The sequence below is a fragment of the Astyanax mexicanus genome, chromosome 1, assembly GCF_023375975.1.
Source record: "Astyanax mexicanus isolate ESR-SI-001 chromosome 1, AstMex3_surface, whole genome shotgun sequence".
Classification (NCBI taxonomy): domain Eukaryota; kingdom Metazoa; phylum Chordata; class Actinopteri; order Characiformes; family Acestrorhamphidae; genus Astyanax; species Astyanax mexicanus.
Genome location: NC_064408.1, coordinates 62,880,641 through 62,890,799, shown reverse-complemented (window position 1 = coordinate 62,890,799; position 10,159 = coordinate 62,880,641).

Here is a 10,159-nt window from a genome sequence, read left to right as displayed (position 1 = left end):
CCCAAAAGTATTATAGCTCAATCATTCCAGGGAACACCTGCTGCTCCACAAGTCAATACTGGGGGGGCTTTTTACACCTTTGCCCCCATGCTAGGCATTAGGCAAGGGTGACACAAACGTGGGCACACATACAGATAAAGAGAGAGAGAAAAAGAGAAAGAGGCGTGGATTTAAACATTTAAACCTTAATTCAAGCTGTACGTTTCTTATGAATTTCTAAGCAGCACTTTCACCAAGTGAGCCCTCGAGCCAATTAATATTTCATTGTTCATATCAGGGATCCATTACTGCTTCATCACACGCCTGTCACTCCCACAGCATGAGAACACCGTACCACGACTGCACGACATGCTCAGTTCAATCTCATAAACTGAGGCTCTTCCAAAAAAAGGGATTATAAAAAAGAGTCTCAGGAAGTGATACTGTTCTAACTGACACATGCCACTGTTTTATTTTATTTTATTATTATTTTTTTGTTTAGAACCTTCATCACAGTTGGAGAAGTGTTATAAGCAGTGCAAAGTGAGAAAGCTGTGTTGATTCCCACACTTGTCTTTCTCCCCCTACCAGTGAAGCCCCTCCTCCTCTCAGTGCATTAACGCTCTCGCTCTGCTCCTCCGCTGCTCCTGCCTGAACGCTGTAGAGTATTGATCTGTGATCACATTTCATGGTTGTTCGGTTTTATCTGATACACATGGGCCCAGGGCTGCACTCATATCTACTCCCGCATTCTCGCTCGCCCTCTCTCGCTTTCTCTTTCGCTCTCTCCCACACTCTCTGGGGAGTGGGGCTATCACAGCACCATAGACCTTTTAAACACACACACACACACACACACACACACACACACAAAGACAAAAAATATCACTCACCGGCTATGTTATTTATCTTGAGTAGGGCAGATAGAATGCTACATCTTACAAAACAAGGTCATACATTAATCTCAAGTCTATCCTAAAAACCCATTTCAGTCACCAATACAGTTACAGTTCAGTTCCAGGCTTGGGTTAAAGGGGAATTCCACCAACTTTACAAGAAATTAGCATAGCTCAAACATTGAGTCGATTTGCTGAGAAAATGTCTGTTCTAGTGAAACTCGCTGATGCAGATTTCTTAAAAGGCTTCTTCAAAATGGTTAAGATGTCCACAGTGTAAATACAGCTATTGTATTTATAATATAACAGATCACTCAATCTACATGTAGATTCTGAGTTCATTTTTAATTAATAATAATGAATAATGTATTAATAATACATTAAAAGTGAAAATAGTGTTAAATCTGTAACTCAGCATTCTTCCTGTGTTTTTAGTGACATCTTCCCTTCTAAAACTATCATAATACACTGTGTTTTTGTGTTGAGGAATAAGTCATGTTTTTCTTTCATATACTTATATACTTTTATATACTCATATACTGTTTCATATACTAACTTGCTGTACTGGAGCTTTCAGAGATATTAAACTCAGTTGGTTGTTCACAGTATTTTTTTTTAAACAGTGGACTGGTTGTGTCACTTTTCTGTGTGGAAGCTTCTGTTGTTTGCTGCTTTTTATTATTTTACTAAGAGGCAGCCCAACATGAGACAATTATTTATAACCAGGATTTCAGTACATGCAATTATTTAATGGAGCTGAACTTATTATAATAACCTCATCCCAGGATTATTACAGTGTGTCTTATTAAGATATACTGATGGATAGAGAAGTAACTTAAGTTAAAGCACATATGATACAAAATGAACCAATCACCTGACCCTACAAGCAGACCTGGGAGCAAAGAGCTTCCCAACCTGTTGTAGTCTGCACCAGAGTCCACTTAAAGCAAACCCCATAGCAACAACTTCATGAGGACCTGGGATCGGTACTCTGGACCACTTCTGCGGTCAAAAGCAGCTTTCACACTTGATTACACTGTAATTAACTTTATTTCTGTAAATACATGCAAAATAAAGCCATTTTCAGTAATCAAAACCACATTTATCTCAACACAATATGTGATGTGTTCTTTTGCACACTGCACTCCAATTTGAAACACTCTTACATTAGTCCTAGCTGTTCAATAGCTTATTGAACAAACTATTTAAGCATGACAGTCAAAGTTCAAATTTCTGTTAGCAGTGTTAGCCTAGCACCTCCAGTTCTAAACTAAAGAACCACAAGTCAAATATCTTGGCTGATCTACTGTATCTGGTCGATGATTACTTTTTTTTACTAAGTCATTCATTCACTTAGTATCTATATGCTGCATCTGACAATTTTTAGATAATGGTTTTGACATGTTTAATTCATACAAAAACATATAGCTCCGGAAAAAAGAAACTGAGACCACTTAATGTTAATGTTTTTTTTCTTGATTTTACCAAACTTAAAATCTCTGGAATATAATCAAGAGGAAGGTGGATGATCACAATCCATTAAACCAAACTGAACTGCTTGAATTTTTGCATCAGGAGTGGCATAAAGTTATCCAAAAGCAGTGTGTAAGACCGGTGGAGGAGAACATGCCAAGATGCATGAAAACTGTGATTAAAAACCAGGAATATTTGATTTCTAAACTCTTAAAACTTTATAAATATAAACTTGTTTTTTTCTTTGCATTATTATCTTTTTGTTATTTCAGTTATTTATAATAGAATAAAACAACAATGTTAATTTTACTCAAACATATACCTATAAATAGCAAAATCAGAGAAACTGATTCAGAAACTGATGTTTTCTCTTGTTTTTTTTTTCAGAGCTGTATATACATCATTATAAATGTACATAATTGAACTGCTGATGAAACAACTTTCAAATGGCACTTATTGTTTGGAGAATTCCCTGGACCGTCAGGTATGTCTGGAAGGGCCGAGAGATGGAACAATGCCACAGATGAGGGTTTAAACACATATAACTCATGTCATTAGCTGTATATACAAGAGACAGAGATTTTGTTGAAAATGATAGCAGATTCCTTTAGTCCATTTCCAGAAAGCATGTGCGTAGTGTCACATTAAGCAAAGTTTAGTTATTCAGTCTGTATTTGATCCATAATATTTTATAATTTATTTATTTATAGGAAAGAAAATCCTCTGCCCTCATTTTGCACATCTTAATTAGATACTTTTTTTTTTAGTTTTCTGCAAAAGTATATTAAGATGTCGGTCTTGAGAAGAGTTTGCTTGTGTTGTCATGTTCCAGGAATTAATCTGCTCATCAAACCGCTTTCATGCAATACGCTTTGGCTCTCAGCTGAAGATAGACAGATAGAACTTTATTGATCCCAGAGGAAACTGCAGAAAGTGCGAGTGAGTGTATTAGTGTGTAAATGTGTGTGTGTGCAGTTGACGGTGAGTTTGTAAATCTCTCACAGATGAAGATAATGATCTATGCATGGATGTGTGTGTTCAGTTCTCTGAGGTTGGTGCACAGGGTCACTGCGGCCTTCGGCTCGGCTGTCAATCACAGCTCCTCTATTACTGATTCACAGCATATCAACAATGAGAGAGAGAGAGACAGAGTCTCATTGTCAGACAGCGAGGCCATGCAGCGGTTGCCATGCCGACAGAAACAATAAATATTTGGAGCTATGTAGCACCTTCTACTGAAATTCCAGACTCCACTGATTTGGAAAGCTGTTCTGTCACTCTCTCCTCCACACTCCCTCCATTTCTGCCTTTCTTCTTGTCAGTAGAATGGTGTCTTTGTCTGGTGGAAGTGAACTTGAAAACAGTGCTGAGGTGTGCAGTGTTTTCCCTCAGTACACACACTGACAAGTGCTTTCTCTCTCTCTCTCTCTCTCTCTCTTTCTCTCCTTCTCTCTCCTGCCACACCCTGTCTCTCCTCACTCTCTCTTCCTCTCTCTTTCCCTTCACTCTCTCTTTCTCAGTCTCTCATTATTTTTTTCTCAGTCTAATTTTATCTGTCACTTTCTCTTTCTCAGTGGACGGGTTTCAAATGACAAAGTTATTTGCAGTTTAGAAATTTTAGAAGAAAAAATTCTAATTATTCTGTAAAATGTTTCCATTCCCTTTTCCATTCAGTATTGCGAATAAACTTTATTTGGCAGTAGCACAGGTACATTACATAACACAGGTGTACAGTGCACTGGATGGCACACACATCTCAATCCTTCCTCCAGCACTTTGATGGAAAGCCATCTCTCTCTCTCTTTCTCTCCTCCATTCTTTCTCAATCTCTCTCTCTCTCTCTCTCTCTCTCTCTCTCTCTCTCTCTTTCTCTCTTTTTCTTTTTTCGTGTACCTGCCATATGTATTAATTACTGTTACTTTGTTACCTTACTTTAGGTATAAATGTTGGATCGCTATACTTTACTGTAGTAATTATTTTTCCTTTTACTTCTGCTCCTTACATTTTCACTCAGTTATCTGAACTTTCTACTCCTTACGTTTTAAAAATAGTCTCATTACTCCTATTTCATTTCTCATCGTTCCCTCAAAACACCTATCTAGATTAATTGTTCCATGCAATAGGATTGTGGTTGCATGAGAAGAATAAACATATAGCATTCTAACACCCTATTGGTTTATATATAATCCATTTCATATGCACATCATGTTACTCTCCAACTAAGCTTCTTTAATATATTTGCATTGTAATAAAATGCATTCATTTTCATTGAGCATATATGCAGCTGAAACAGAAGCCTAGTGCATCTTAAATTTTACAACATTAACATTTGAATATAACATTATAGTCATTATGGCTTTAAAAAAATGTGTTTGGGGAGGGGAGGTAATGCATTATTGGAGGCTGTGGCACGTCTCTTGCTCGTTGTGCTCCTTCTTTTGGCATCTCACTGTTTCTCTGTCTTTGTCTTTCTCACTTCCTCTCCTGCCTTCTTGCTCTCTCTGATTCTCTCTCTCTGCCTCGCTTCTCTGTTTCTTGCTCTCTCTCTCTCTCTCTCTCTCTCTCTCTCTCTCTCTGGTCTGGACTGGTGGAGGTGGAAGTGGTGTTAGGGTCGGCAGTGGCAGTGGTGAGGGGGTAATTTTAAAGGTGCCAGTATAATCAGAGTCACTTCCTCTGCTTTAATAAGCCTCTATGAGTGACAGCGGAGTGACAGCTCTCACATTCAAACTAAACCATCTCTCAGTCAGGCAAAGGTTTTCAGCCTTGGATAGTGAAAACTGACAGACATACAGAGAAATATGCTTCCACTCACACCCTCACTGACTTTACTGACAGTCCCACACACACATATGCACTGTGTGTCTGTGTGTCACACTGAATAACTCACTCAAGCAGTTGCAGTTGGTAAACAGTACCTTTACTGCATTAAGCATCATGTGCTGACATGGACTGACATAAATATTTCCTCTATTTTAAAAAAAGACGTCAGCATGAAACTTCCAAAACAAGTACATCTGAGCCACAAGCACCTCCTCCACTCACACAATAGCAAGCTGAGCATTTACACTGACTCTGAACCTGTTAAATCTCTTATCCCACCTAACAGAGAACGTTATAAAAATGTTTATCAAATTGTTGAAAAGGTTCTGGAAAGGTTAGCCTATAACATTACGGAAAGAATATTCCAGGAATATTCTGAGAATGAGCATGTGTTTTCATCACAACATTATTATAATGTTTTTTAAATAATATTCCCAGCTACGCAAATACTAACATAATAGAAACGTTAAAAATAACATTCCCAACACTATAAAAAACAGAGGTACAATATGAGTACTTTTTTGTACTCAAAGGTACACTCTTCATAATTGTACCCTCAAAGGTACAATATTGGTCTTTACAGGGTCAGATTTGTTCCCTCTGAAGTACAAAGTCTTTACTAACAGCATTAAGTACAGATTTGTACCATTTAACCAGCCAAAATACATTCAGTATTCTGTATCACTGGACTAATAAAGAATATTTATTTTAAATTTTTATTTGAAAGCCAGACGATTTTGGATCATCAGGTTCTTGACACATATTTAGTTGATGATAATGTTTATAATCTTTATAATCTTTACTGGCTCAAAAATCATGGGTACAAAAAAGGACTTTCACTAAAAGGTACTTTTTTGTACCTCAATATAAGATACAGACACAGCATCAAGCTTTGAACTCTTTTAAGTACAAATCTGTACTGAATTTTCTTAGTGTGAAAACTAAAAATTGAAACATTGACTCCTCTAAGATGGCAGATTAAACGTCCCAAGAACATTATTGTAACATATTAGCTGGATTAAATTAGTAGTTTGGTGGAAAAATTGGACACTAAACCTCAAATATAGCTGACCATCCAAGATGTGTTTAATATCTGATATGAGAATGTGCTTCTTTAAATAATAATAATTACTGAAGAATAATCAATTTATTTCTATAAATAAATTGCTTTTTTATAACTGATGTCACAAAGCAGCTTTACAGCAATTCAAAGGCGACAATGACAAGGGAATACTCCCTCGGAACTAGAGGAAGAAACCTTGGGAGGAATCAAGACCTCTTCCTCTGGTCAAACTACTTATAAATTGGAGATACAAACCACGTAAATCTGTTCTTCTTCTCAGGGGTGATACTGTAATCACAGTAGTACATCAAAAGTGGTGATAGGTTAGTCTGAGACAGGCAGCAGTAGCAGCAGGAGAGTGAGCAGCTGGTCTGATGTAGGTAGTAGGAGCAGGGGAACTTAAAGATCAGATTGGCTGGGGGCAACTGGACTGACACAGTAGCAGGGGAGTACAACATCTGAATCCTCCTTCAGTGCCAGGCCAAACAAGTGGGCAGACATTAATCAGAAAAAGGTGGAGAGATGGAATTATATCTAATATAGCTAACAAGCAAATGAAGCTTACACGTCGAGAGATAGCATCATACAAATGTTCTGTTAGACCCTAGATTGTGTCTTATTGTAAATAATCGTTTTTGGTTTCTGACAGTGCATGGCGTACAGTAACGTCTACAATGGACACAATATTTCTGTAATAATAATACTTTAGGGACTTTTATGCATAGATTTTGGAATTACCCAGAAGTATCAATGGTTTGGAATAAAGTAATTAAATCTCTTTCTTCATTGACTAATATGAATTTCCCAAAAAGCCAGTCTCTGCCTATTTTAATTGATAGTTCTTCCTTTTCTTATGGCAAAAACATGAAAGGCATTTTAAGGGCATTTTCAACCTGTAGCTTGTTTCTATATTCTGAACCAGTTGGTGAGTTTGGTTTCACACAGGCACAAACTTAAACTCCCTCAAAATACGCACCAATAAACAATGCAAGCACATTGTTTCCTCTGATTGGTCAGAGCTGTAAATATAGCGAGAAGATTCTGTGTTCCAGCATGCATATCTGTGCAGTGTGAAGCTGCTTAAACACTGAACGCTAAAAAAATTTCAGTTGCGCTTTCAAACACAATGTATTCAATGGGACCTGCATGGCTGCGAGCAGTGAATGCAGCAGCAGTGACAGCGTTTGTTAATAGCATTATCTGGCCAATATATCAGATTAAACTGCGCCTTATCAGCAGTTTAGCTGAAATAAAAGAATTATATTTAATAGCTGGGTCGGATCGAGACCAGATCACGTTCTCACCACAAGCGAACTACTCTAGAGTTCGTTTTGGACCGAACCGAGACCACCTCCACTAGCTGGTCTCTGTCTGTTGTTTTGATGTACACCCGAGTGTAATTACTGTTTTCACACCTGCTCAATCAGACCACACTAAGCGTACAAACGAACCAGAGTCCGTTTTAACCAAACCAAATAATGCTGGTGTGAAAACACCCCAACTGTAACACACCATTCACCAGTACTACAGCATTACTTACTGTATATAAAATTATAGAGAACTTAGCTAAAAACAGCGAATCATAATGACCTTTGCCTTTTTTCCATACTTCTATTGAAGTTCTTGAGAAGGAGTTGATATACAGAGCTGTGAATGGAGTTAAGTTTCTAATGTCAGAGAGGAAAAAGACTCTCCTGATCCTGAGGGACAGCATCTTTCAGTACATGAGGGACACCGTGGGCCATTCACTGTGGCATTGTGGGTAGTGTGGCTGTTGTTAGCTTTGTTCCTACTCATTTAGCTCCTAATGTCATCAGTCAGCTCATATTTACTCCTTGCATGTTGGGACTTTCTATGGGTTGCTTTCGGGCTGTTCATTGTGTACTAGAAATCTAAGGAAGCACAACAGTGCTTTGTGGTTTTGGCTGTGTTCCTTTTATTGTCTGTTTTTGTTTTTTGAGGTTCCTCAACTGTGATGTTGGCTGGCATATAACGTGTTGCATAAGTCCTGCTTTGTCCCTCATCACTGGTTTAAATACAGTATAATTTTGTTTGGACACACATAAGTGTTTCTCATTAACGAAAGAATGCCAGGCTTCATGTGCCATACTGATCGAGGTAGAGTGTGTACTGTTTATTAAGCGTTCCCTCTTTAGCAAGTACAGAACATCCCTAACAGTGAGGGGAGCACTCCCTCTGTGTGTATGTGTGTGTTATCAGGGGTTAGATGGGCTGCATTATTGCTGATCCTGGTGTAAGGTTTGGCAGGGTCATAGGCTGCAGAGGGAGTGAACAGTATTAAGCAGGCTAAAGCAGTGTCTGTCCTACAGCTAGAAATAGATCTAGCCTTTCTGAGAGAGATTTCATAGAACGAACCTCTGTGTTGTGGATATTGTGCATATAAACACTACATTAGTATAAACTAGAATTAGAATACTAACGCAGGGTGAAGCTCACACTACGCTAGTTTAATGTACTGAGCGCACAGGGCTCATAAATCTCAGTGTGAGCCTCAGGCCTTCAAATGACAGGTGATGAAAGAAAAACACTGATAAAACGTGTTTGCGTGTGTATTTGTTTTGGTACATTTTCAGGACAAAGTGTTCTGGCTTTGTACGAAACCAGAGAAAAGAATCTGGGTTTTGTAAGGCACGTTAAAGACAAACAAATGTTTTAGAGAAAATTTATATCTGGAGTTAATTTTATGGATTAGAAGCATGTTTCGAAACGTTTTATGCTAGATGATGCTTCTATTTCCTTTTAAATATCTAAAACACTGAATTATTTCAGCACACTACAGGTTTCTACTGTGTGATGGTCCATCCCAAATGCCTACAGGCCCAAAGTAGGCATTTGTGAATGTAACTCTGTATTTTGCCCATGTGGTTTTATTAGCTACTGTATTTGAATGACAGTTTTAAGGCAATGTTGTTTCAGGTATCAAACATGATCAGTGTGCTCTTTTCCTTTACGCACATAAATACATCCCAAATTTCATGAATCATTTAATGATGTTATGCACTTAAGAGAAATAAATGTTATATCACATATCGTTCCTTTGGGAAACATTTCTTTTAAACATTTAAATATATTTTTCATGCATTTGTTATACATTGAAGATCCTCCGCCCATATTTGCTCTTCAGAGACTCTCAGAGATACTTTTATGGATACTGTTTCTGTTTCATCACTTGTTCACATCACCTATTTAAAATCACATAATTATTTCGATTATTTATTTTCTTCTTTCTGCAATTTCTAGTCATAAATTGCCCAGGTTTCAAACTTTTTAGTTTTTAGAATAATTGTTTAGAATATATGCATGAACTTATGTTAAAAGTTATCTGACAGAGACAATAAAGGGACCCATGTATTACCATGGATGTCTATGTGTGTGTGTGCCATCAGCAATAATTATTCCTATGATTTTTAAGACCTCTGATTACACTCTCAGTGTAATTTAAACAGATGACATTTTTATCTTTTCTGATTGGGTTTTATTGCTGCTGAAATGTACACTGCTATTGTGCGCTGCCAATCTTTGCATTGTAAAATCTTCACGTTAGTGATCAGTGTTTCTATCTTCTGCTACATCTGGATAGACGCCAGAGCTTAGATTCTCCTCCAGAAAATAGTCTGAGATGTAGGCATCTGTTTTTTTTTTATTTATTTTTATTTTGAAAAAAAAGCTGTGGTGTGATAATCACAATGTTGCTAAGTAACTAATTATTATTGTTAACGAAAATGAACCAAATAACAAAAACTGAAAGTGAAAAAACGAATTTATTTATAAGCTCTGTTTTCACTCCCGCAGTTCTACAACGGGGGGTGTTGTGCCGATTCTGTCTGCTTAGTGGAAGTCGGATTCAGCAGGGAGTGGGATTCGGCACAACAGCGGCGGCACCTCGCGGTCCACGGTGTTAGTTGTA